This window comes from Lathyrus oleraceus, chromosome 6 (assembly GCF_024323335.1).
Source record: "Lathyrus oleraceus cultivar Zhongwan6 chromosome 6, CAAS_Psat_ZW6_1.0, whole genome shotgun sequence".
NCBI classification, from domain to species: Eukaryota; Viridiplantae; Streptophyta; class Magnoliopsida; order Fabales; family Fabaceae; genus Lathyrus; species Lathyrus oleraceus.
Genome location: NC_066584.1, coordinates 403139808 through 403151945, shown reverse-complemented (window position 1 = coordinate 403151945; position 12138 = coordinate 403139808).

Below are 12138 nucleotides of genomic sequence, written 5' to 3'. Positions count from 1 at the left end.
GGACTATGCTCATGAAACATACCACACACAAAAAAGATGCAAAAGAGGTAGCCTAATCTCATCCATACTTATGATGATTTTTCAATCAACTAGCCTTAGGATTTTGAGATGTCATAGGCCAAATGAAATGAATGAATGAAGAAGGGGAATGAGATGAAGTGGGAGGGGAATGGATGAAATCACAAATTGGTCAAAGGAGGACTTTTACCAAATTAATATCATTCATTCATTTTGGGAGATGGAATGTACATTACATCAATCCCCTAAATCCAATGATATTAAGTTGGCAAAGTCAAATCAACCTTGACCAAGGCCCAACAACAAGAATCAAACATAAACAAATAATCACAATTGGTAAACAAATTTATTTGGCATTTATTCAAATTAAAAGTATTAAAATAGTGTATTTAAATTAAATATGGTTTGTCTAATTCCTAAAATCTCATCAAAACACCAAAGAAATGGCCATGAGATTTATCATAGGTCAAACAAGGTCAAAGGACCTTGGAGAAAAAATTTCATAATTTTTGGGCATTTAAAAATATTTTTAAACAATTAAAAACAAATGCAAAATCAATTAATTCATGAAAAATATTAATAATGATCCAAAAAATAATTTTAATTCAGAATATGAAAGAGAAAAATATTTGAATTTTTTTGGTGAAAGTCCCATATTTTTTGGATCAATATTAAATTTAATATTAATTATTGAAAATAAAGCAAATAAAATGAAAATTAAAATATCAGAAAAAACGTGGACCACTTGATCTCCCTCATTAATTGAGGTGGCAGATCAAGTGGCCAGAAACGCGTTATCCACGATGGACTCAATTCAGCGCGCTACACAATTGGTAATCACAATGGACGCGTGAGATTAGAATAAAATAACAAGATCATGTGGCTGTGAGACATGCCAGAGCATGACCGAAGTTGTAGCTCCGGTCTTCTTCTCCGGTGGACCTCACCGGACTGGTCCACCTTCAACCATCACCAAAATTAAAAACAAGGACATGATTTCAAAGTAAAAATGGCACTGAGTTCGAATCTGGCCTCAATTCACTCTAACTCCAAGTATATTGAGAGATACATGGAGTTGAAATTTGAGGTACATGAACTGAGTTGCTTCGATTTGGCCTCTAAGTAACTCAATCTTCTTGCCTATATTGGTAGGACTTCAGACAACCAAAGAATCAATAGAATTGGCCTTCAATGGAGGTCTGGATTCAACTGATCTTGCTCTTGCTCGTGCTTGATCTCACTCCAATTGCTTGCAGAAGAAGGATTAAATGCTCAAAAGGTTGTGGATTCCTGAGATTTGAATTTCAAAACAGTGGAAATTCAAACTCAAATTCAAGTGAATTTCTCAGGATTATCCTTTGCAATGTGAGGGTTAGAGTTAGGGGATCAAAGCTGGCGTGAATGTGTCTGAATTGCTGAGCATATGAGGCTTTATTTATAGCTGAATCCATTGCTTTTTGCACACTTGAATTCACTTTCCAAATTTGGTCATTGATGATGCATGGGAGCATGGACACGCATATGCCCATAAAATCATTGCCATAAGTCCACAAATGAGTGTGAGATAGTCTGAATTCAGCTTGGATTGCAAGGCAAGTGTACATTTGATTTGAAGTTTGATCCTTGCCAAGTGATGACACCATGTTCATGCCATGCGCAACCTATGCACTCCTTGTCCAAAATGAATGAATTTTAGCTATTTTGAAAGGTGAGGTCAAGAGGAATAACTTTCATGTTCAACACTTTTCCATTTGGAGTGTGTAACTTGAAGAAATCTGAGGTGGAAGTTTGGAAATTTTTTATATATCAAATTTTTTCTAAGTGTCAAGCCATATGTCTCAATGTTCCACCTTGCTTAACTTTTTATGTGAGCTTCAAATGAGAAAAGTATTCTTTATAAAAGTTGTATCTCTCTCAAAGACCTTCAAAATGGTCACCAATTTAATGTCATTTGGATTTGAAATGATAGAGTTATGCATTTTTGAAGTTTGGAAAAATCATTTGATCAACGGTATAGGTCAAAAGTGACCTATAATGTAACCTCATTCACATGCTCAAAAAAGTTGAATTAGCTCCCACTCCAAACATAAAAGTTGAAGTAGACACATTTAATTTTATTGTGCAACTTGGAAATCTTTCATCTCATAAAAATTAAGCAAGTTATGGCCTTGGGAAGTTGACTTTCAAATTAGGGTTTAGACAAAATGACCTATAATGTTTCAACATAGAAAATGATTTTCCAAGCAAAACTAGATCTAGGTCTAAACATGAAAGTTGTTTGTAATTTCATTTAGAGTATGTTTTCTCTTGGAATAATTTTCATATGGTGAAAATTGTAGGAGATAGGGTCTAGGTTGACCCAGTTTTGATCAGATGAATTCAACTGGCCAACCACCATCAACCAACTTGCTAATATTCAATTCTCTTGACTTTCTTTGTTCATGGTAGATCATATATGTATAAGGTGATGAATTTTGAAGTGTCCCTTAAGAAATTTGATGAATTGGTGAGATAGCTTGTTGGAGAAGTTACTCAAGATACCCAGTCAAACTAGGGTTTCCAAGGCAAATCACCCTCAAAATATTGAAGAAAACTTGATCAATATAACATGTAGAGAACATTGGGACTCATATATGATTCTTGTAACCATTCTTGAATCAATTCTTGGTTGTGCTCTTTGTTCTTGAGGGTCTCAAACCCTATATGTGAACTTGATGAATCAATGGGATCATGCCCTTCCTACAAAAGAGTTAGACAAATACAAAGGCATATTTTTGATATTTTGGTTAGTAAAATGATAAAATACAAGTATGGTACAATCACAAAGTGCTTGGTGATCTTTCCCAAAACAAACCCAATGAAAGAGGGGTAAGGAGGATGCCAACGTATGATCCCAATGCTAATTGTTATGATGAAATTGCATGAGGGATCTTAGGGTTAAAACTGGGGTCTTACATTGACCAAGATCCTTACACGGGCCGTGTCAGCTGACACGAGCACCCGTGTCAGATTGCAATTTCGGCCGTTTTTTTGATTTTTCTTCCGTTCAACCTCCGATAGCGTTATTTTTCCGTTCGTCATGACTTATATATTTATTGAATTGATTTTCCCCTCCTTTGTAGAGTTCATGTGTAAACCTATAAACATGCACACACTGATTAAAATTAAAATTGCGTGGGTTGCCTCCCATGAAGCGCTTCGTTTAACATCGCATGAGTCGACGATCCTTCCTTTTTTCAAGTAAGACGAACTTTGTCTATCATACCACCCTCCTAGTCCTGTAGGTACGATTTGACTCTCCGCCCATTTACTTTGAATGTGTCCCTGTTTGCTGGATTTCTCAGTTCAATGGCTCCATGCGGGAATACTTTCTGTATCATAAAGGGTCCTGACCATCTCGACTTTAATTTATCAGGGAACAACTTCAACCTAGAATTAATGAATAATACCAGTTGTCCTTCCTGAAGTTCTTTCTTCTGAATGCTCCGGTCGTGCCATGTGTTGGTTTGTTCTTTGTATATCTTGGCATTCTCATATGCTCGATTTTTGAATTCTTCCAGCTCTTGTAATTGAAGAATCATGGATTTCCCCGCTTTGGACAGATCATAGTTGAGAAATTTGGTAGCCCAAAATGCCTTGTGCTCGAGTTCGAGCAGTAAATGACAAGCTTTACCGTAAATTAATTGGTACGGGGACATACCTATGAGGGTTTTGAACGCTGTTCGGTATGCCCATAGTGCATCCTCTAGCTTGATCGACCAATCCTTTCTTAATGTGCTAACTGTCTTTTCCAGAATCTGCTTTATCTCCCGATTTGACACTTAAACCTGTCCACTTCTCTGGGGATTGTACGGTGTAACGATTTTATGCTTTACATTGTATTTCCTTAGCAGGTTCCCCATCAACTTGTTCAGAAAATGGGTACCTTCTTCACTAATTAGTGCTCTTGGTACCCCAAACCGAGCGAAGATACAATTCTTTAGGAAATTGATCACCATTTTAGTATCATTCGTGGGTAGTGCTACTGCTTCACCCATTTTGACACATAGTCAACTGCGAGCAGAATGTATTGCTTTCCAAAGGACGGTGGGAAGGGTCACATAAAGTCTATTCCCCATACGTCGAACAGTTCTACCTCCAACATGGAATTTTAAGACATATGATTTCTCTTTGATATGCTACCTGTTCTCTGACATCTGTTGCACTCTTTCACTATCTCTTGTGCATCGCTGAACATTGTAGGCTAGTATAGTCCAGATTGGAAAACTTTTGCTGCGGTTCTATCTCTGCTAAAGTGTCCTCCATATTCTAAGTTGTGACAAGCTTTTAGGATGTCCCTTTGCTCTTCTTTTGAAATACATCTTCTCACCGGGCCATCTATTCCCTTTTTGTACAAGAACGGATCGTCCCACACATAAAACCTGCAATCATGCAAAAATGTTTTTCTTTTGTTAGAGTCAAAATCATCAGGTATTAGTCCACCTACCACAAAGTTCGCGTAATCTGCAAACCAGGGGATATGCATAATGGCTAGGATACGTTCGTCGGTGAACTAATCTCTGATGGGGTGTGTTTCTTTTGTTTCTTGAATTGGAGTCATCTGAGACAAGTGATCAGCAATAGTGTTTTCACTCCCCCTTTTGTCTGATTTCCAGGTCGAACTCTTGTAGTAGTAGGATCCATCGCATCAACCTTGGTTTTGGTTCCTGTTTGGCAAAAAGATATTTTAAAGCTGCATGGTCAGTATACATAATTACCTTTGATCCCAACAAATAGAATATGAACTTATCAAAAGCATACACAACCGCAAGGAGCTCTTTCTCGGTGGTTGCATAATTCATTTGAGCGGGGTTCAATACGTGACTTGCATAGTAGATCACATGTAGAGGATTCTCCTTTCGTTGCCCTAATACTGCCCCTACTGCATTATCACTTGCGTCACATATGATCTCAAAAGGGAGAGACCAATTAGGGGAAATAACTATGGGGGATGACACAAGTTCCTTCTTCAGGGTCTCGAAGGCTTCCCTGCACTCTTTGTCAAAAATAAATAGTGTGTCTTTCACCAGTAGGCTAGTTAGTGGTTTTACGAACTTAGAGAAATCTCTTATGAACCTGTGGCAGAACCCCACATGTTCCAAGAAGCTTCAGATGCCTTTTTCATTCACTAGTGGTGGTAAATTTGTTATTACCTCCACTTTCGCTATGTCCACTTCGATGCGTCGGGTGGAAATCTTGTGTCCTAATACTATCCCTTCACGTACCATGAAATGGCACTTTTCCCAATTCAGGATCAAATTTGTTTGTTGACATATTTCTAACACAAGTGACAAGTTAGTTAAACATTTATTAAATGAAGAACCAAATACTGAAAAGTCATCCATAAATACTTCCATATGCTTTTCAAGCATGTTAGCAAAGATTGATGTCATACACCTTTGAAAAGTGGTAGGTGCGTTGCACAACCCAAATGGTATTCTTCTGTAAGCGAAAACACCATAGGGGCATGTGAAGGCAGTCTTCTCTTGATCTTCAAGGGCAACCGCAATCTGATTGTATCCTGAGTACCCATCGAGGAAACAATAGTAGTCATGATCGGCTAACCTTTCCGGCATTTGATTAATGAATGGTAATGGAAAATGGTCTTTTTATGTTGCATTGTTCAGTCTCCTGTAGTCGATGCACACCCGCCAACCTGTAATAGTTCTGGTAGGAATTAACTCATTCTTCTCATTTTTCATCATTGTAGTGCCCCTTTTTTCGGTACCACATGGACTAGACTTACCCATGAGCTGTCGGAAATAGGATAAATTAGTCCCGCATCCAACAATTTTACAACTTCTTTTCGTACCACTTCTTTCATTGTTGGGTTAAGTCTTCGTTGTGGTTGTACTACCGGCTTTTGATCATCTTCCATTAAGATCTTGGGCATGCAAACTGTCGGGCTTATACCTTTCAAATCCTCGACTGCCCATCCGATTGCGCCCTTGTATTTTTTTAGCACTTGAATGAGTTCTGCTTCTTGGACACTTTGTAGGCTGTCATTGATAATCGTTGGGCTTTTTTTTCAGTATCTAGAAATACATACTTCAGATTTGTTGGTAGTTGCTTCAAATTTCCCCTGTTTTGGGTTCTTCAATGATATCAGATGGTGGCGGTGGCCTTAAATCTTCCCACCGGCGTGGTTTAGATATAATCTGTTCAGGTTATTTTTCCATCATAGCGAGCACCTCAAAATCACCCTCCTCTTTATCACTTTTAAAAATTGATAGACTCAAGACACATTCTAACGATGACTAGGGCATTTGCTTTTCAATTTCTTAAGCTATTATCTGATCTATTATCTCTACAGTGTAGCTTGTGCCAATATCATCTTTGTATTGCATTGTGTTCCACACATCTATCTTTAACTCTTCATCATAGACTTTGAGGGTCATTATTCCTTCCTCTATGTCTATCATACATCGTCCTGTCTCTAAGAATGGTCTACCCAATATGAGAGGAATCTCCTCATCTTCGAGCATTTCCAGAATGACGAAGTCAACTGGGAAAATAAACTTGTCAATTTTTACAAAAACGTCTTCCACAATCCCATAGGGTCGCCTAACAGAGCGATCAACAAACTAAAGTGTCATCCGAGTATCTTGAACAGTGCCAATGCCTAATTTCTTGTAGATGGATAGAGGCATCAAGCTTACACTCGCTCCTAAGTCAATCATAGCCTTCTTGAATTTTATATCACCAATAGTGCATGGAATAGTGATCGATCCCATATCTTTCTTTTTCACTTGGATTTTCATACCTTGAAGAATGGCACTACATGTTTCAGTCAGGATGATCAGGTCTATATCAGTGGAACGCTTTTTGGAGATGATGTGTTCATGAACTTGGAATATATTGGCATTTGTTATAATGCCTTAGAAAAAAGGATGTTTATTTTAAGCTTTTTGAACATTTCCAGGAACCTCTCAAATTTTTTTCATGTTGATCTTTCTTCTTCTGTCTTGGAGGGTAAGAGAGTTTGGTGACTGGTTTAAGAACTTTTTCTTTCTCCTTGACAGGTGGCAGTACCACTTCTTCATCTTGGTCCTTGGTTTCCTTGATTTCTAAATCCACTTCTAACAATCCATCTTCCTCCATACTGTTTTCTTCCGTTGAATTCCCACTTCGGGTTACGACAATGTTAACATTGTTATCTTCCCGTGGATTTGTTACCGTACCACTGGGTAGGGTGCCCGGGGCTTGAGAATTTGAAGCTAACTATTTTTCTATCTGACCCATTTGGACTTCAAAATTTTTTATGGAGGCAGTGGTGTTTTTCTGATTGGTTCTAGATTCTTCTTGAAACCGCATGCTGTGGGCGACTAATTTTTCAATGGCGATCTCCCATTCAGCCTTTATAGGTGCCTGTTGTTGTTGCTGTTGTTGATACTGAGTATGATATTGCCTTGTACACTGTTGCGAAACATTCCCTCTCTGACCTTTCCAGGAGAAATTTGGATGATTCTTCCAACCTGGGTTGTAAGTATTGGAGTAGGGATTATTCTGCTTCAAGAATTTGATCTCTTCAATTTGTTGGGGAGTAGAAAAGCAATAGACCGTGTGATGAGGTCCATTACAGATTTCACAAGTCCTATCCTGAGCCGACTGTACTTGAGATATCTGTTGAGTACTTATATTCATAGCTTTCAACTTCTTTTCTACTTCGGTAGCAACTGTGTCTTCCAGATGGATTTTATTTGTCTCTAATTTCATATCAATTACCTCTTTTGGCTGACTAGTACACCTGTCGTATAATTCTAGATGCTCATTGGCAGCTATTGCTTCAATAATCCTTTTAATACCAGTGGCTGTTGAGAAATTTGTTGAGCCACCCATTATTTTATCAATCAACTGTTTTGTTTTTATTTTCATCCCATTAACGAACATCTGCATTTGTTCAGTTAGATCCATATTGTGAATTAGACACTCTACCAAGACCCTTTTGAATCTTTTGTAGGCGTCTCCCAATGATTCACCATCCTTCTGTTTGAAATTAAGGATTTCATACCTTTTTCTCAGGAATATTGATGCTGGAAAGTACTCATTTAAGAATGCAGTTTCCATCTCTTCCCATGATGTGATACTGCCGGCTGGGAGAGAGTAGAATCATTCTTCCTCATCTTTAGCTAAAGTGAACAGGAACATTCTTAATTTTTTTGCTTCATCGGTATGGCTATCAATTTTCAACGTGGTGCTCATGGTCAGAAATCTTTGTAGGTATTTGTTGGCATCTTCATTAACCTTTCCAGTGAAAGGTTTTCTTGCCAATTGATTGATTATGCTAGGATGTAGTTGAAAATTCGTCACATTCACTGGTTGGTTGACAATGGTCAGTCGACCACCCGGTGCGTTTGCACCTCCATAGTCACCTAGGATTCTTTCCAGAGGTGGATGATGTGGATTCGGAGGATTATCAATCATTGGTTCTTTGACTTCGGAATGATCAGAGGTACTTTCTTCTTTGGAATCCACTCTTGCGTTCCCGCGTCTTCGGTGAAGGGTCCTCTCGATCTCTCCATCAAAAAGAAATTCAGCTGAGGGTTCTCCTCGCATACACAAATTAGTCAATTATAAATGACAGAAAAAAAACTTTATTGTAGAGCAACAAAATTTTAACTGAACTTTAAAATTAAACTCTATATTTTGGCAGTCCCAGACAACGGCGCCAAAAACTTGATCGGAAAAATAGCAAGTGTACTAATCTGCCTATTATAGTAATAACGGGGAAATTCCCTGAATGTCAATCTCAAGGACTGCACATCAATATCGAGTTCAAGTTATCATTCAATTAAACAAAAAGTATGATTTGGATTTTTATATTCAAAATTATAAAAATAAAGGCAAAGGCAAATAAAAATAAGGGTTTGCACGGTAAGAGGAACAATGCCAGGGAAGTGTATGATTTATCCCTATAACAACTTTGAATCACTATTGCATCAACAAATATCAATTACTACCAGTTCTCAAGAGTATTTTCTCTCAAGTCCTTGGTGAGAAAACCTTTAATCATTCTACTATAATTTCTATGTCCATAGGCAATTAGGGTAACGTTAAGCTTTATTATATCAAGGATACTCTGATGCATACAGGGTATCCCTAGTCCTAGGTGATATCTACTGCAGAGTTACCTTATGAGAACCTTATCAATGGCGGTTTATTCTAATTGATAACCACAAAACAATCTCGATTGGTCCGAAAGAGAAAGCATTAAACACGTCAAAAGGTTACCGTAAAAATAATATTATAAATGCAAATGTAAACTCAATTTTTTTACAATTCTAAATCAGGGACACCCCCTAGCATTGGTGGGTTTAGTTATTCATATTGTTCAAAACGAATGCAAGATAAAAATTACACATTGTCGCAACCCGAAAAATACGGTCTGCGAAAAAAACAACCGGCGAGAAAGAAATGACAGAAGAGTCGCCACCGTGCGTTATTTATCCCAAAGGAGGGAAAGGAAACGCTCGAAGTAAACCTGGAGAAAGGAAAGGAAAAGACAAGGTCTCGCAACCAAATCTTGGGTTCGGGAGTCGATTATGCGAAGGGAAGGTATTAGCACCCCTACGCATCCGTAGTACTCTACGGGATCCACTCTTGTCGTTTCTTGTCTAAAGGGTGTATGTTTATCTAATGTACTATTTACTAAAAGAGAGGGTCAAAGAAAATGACTCGCACGGATGTCGCATCCACTGCATACGTATCTCATCTGAAATGAGAATCAGAGTCTTCGTAGCTCGGCTACCTAGGGGTTAAGGATAAGTGTGCTCGCTAAGACATCGCGTCTTATGCCTACGTATCTCATCGGGAATGAGAATCAGAGCAAAACGTAGTTCAACTAACTACGGGAACAAAGGTCTCGATTGCAACTAGGGCAAGAGAAAGGGAAAGGTCTCGATCGCAACGAGGGCGAGAGAAAGGATCGCAACGAGGGCGAAAGAAAACAAGGATTAGTTGTTAGTTGTTAGTCAAACTCGGCAAGACATCGCATCTTGTGCCTACGTATCTCATCTGAACATGAGAATCAGAGTTGCCGTAGTTCGTCCACATAGGGATTGCCATCTGAACATGGCACCTACACACAAAAAGGTGGCAAACATGGAGCCCGACTGCCAATCACTGGACTTACATCAGCATCCGAACCCAACAAACCCACACTGGAACCCGAATGCCACTCGATGGACTTACATCAACTTCCAAGCACACAACAAGAACAACAAACAACAAATTGCCAAGGAGTCGGGAACTCGAGCCTAGCAATTGTCAAACAAACACACACAAAAAAAGGAAAAAAGGTGCCCGGAGTGGTCTCGCATGACCACCTGCCTACATACCTCGTCTGGAACAAGGATCAGGGCGATGTAGTTCCCCTTCATAGGGGGTTGAGACACAAAGGTTGAAGAAAAAAAGGGCGCCCGGAGAGACCTCGCACGGTCTCCTGCCTACGTACCTCATCTGGTATGAGAATCAGGGCGACGTAGTTCCCCTACATAGGGGTTGCCATCTGAACATGGACTTAGAAAGGAGGACACCAGTTGTGTCAAAGGAGAGTGGGCAATGTGTTCACGTCCTAGCAGTAGGTGTCGCAGCTCGCTGAATCGAGTCTTAGGCAGTTACCTCTTTGCAATAGAACGGACTACATGCCACAAGATCGGAGACGCTCGGAAAGGTCTAAAAGAAATGGGGAAGCTCTGCCCTAGAGTTGTCATGCAATGTGTACTTAAGTGTTTAGGATTTACAAATGGGAACATCTACCTAATGTTAGCATGCAAAGGAATATGGGAAAACTACCTATGTTATCATACAAAAGGATGTGGGAATCCTACTTATGTTATCATACAAAAGGTTCTATCTAATGGGTGCTACCTAATCGGAACAAGAATCGACGAATGGAGCGAGGAGAAGTGTTAGGGATGAGGGTAGATGGCGATGCATGAAGCAATCGACTTACAAGGTTGATGACGATGCATAAAGTAGTCGACTTACAAGGTTGATGGCGATGCATAAAGCAATCGACTTACAAAAGGGTGGAGGAATACGTGCTGGTTCTGTTAGGTTTTGAGAAAAGTGATCACTCGACGTTGGATCGAGGTTTTGGTCTTGTTTCGAAATGGTTATCGGGTATTCATTTTATTTCTTGTATTAACAGATGAATAAAAAATGAAAGAATATTATACATTTCATGGGAGAGGGATACATTTGTTATGAATGGGGGTTGTCATGGCAATCAAAACAATATAAATATATGCCTCATACACCATACAAGTAGGCCACAGTTAATCAAACAAGTAAGGTATAAACAAATATATAATCGAATCAAATAATCAAAGAATGAAATAATAAAGCATTAAACAACGTATGAGTGTAAGTGTAAGGGAACCGGCTCATTGTAAGAAAGCCCAAGAGTAAGCTATGTGAGGTTGATGGCGATGCTTAAAAAGCAATCGACTTACAAGGGTGTAAAAAAATGGGCTCGATATTAAATCGAGAAAGTATGATTTTTATAGTTTAAAAAATGGTTTTGAACTAAATTCAAATACAATAACTACGCATTATTAACACATGAAATTATAATAAGCATAAAAAAAGATATTAACAAAATACTAAAAGAATAAAAAATGCTAAAAGAAAAATAATATAACTAAAAGAAATAAAATGCTAAAAAACACCACTCATGAGTATTGAACCCACCCCACTCAAGAAAATGCACACTGCCCTTCTCCACCAGACCACTCAACAATATTTGCTACTGATATACTATGTTAAATATATGAACCGGACTAAAAAAGATTTAAAATAAAAAAACAAAATAAACATTTTTATGGGTTTTTTATTATCTCTGTTAAAAACAAAATAAGCTAAATAAATAAAAAGTAAATAATAATAATAAAAGAAAATAAAAGCATATACATTTTTCTGATTTTTGTGTTAAAAACAAACTAAATTAAATAATAAAAGAAAAATTAAAAAAAGAAAAAGAAAATGGAAACAGAAGCTCGTCTCCCTCACTCGAGCTCAAACCTTCAGCACCTCACTCGCATCTTTCCATCTCACACACGAATCCCTCTCTCGCTCTCA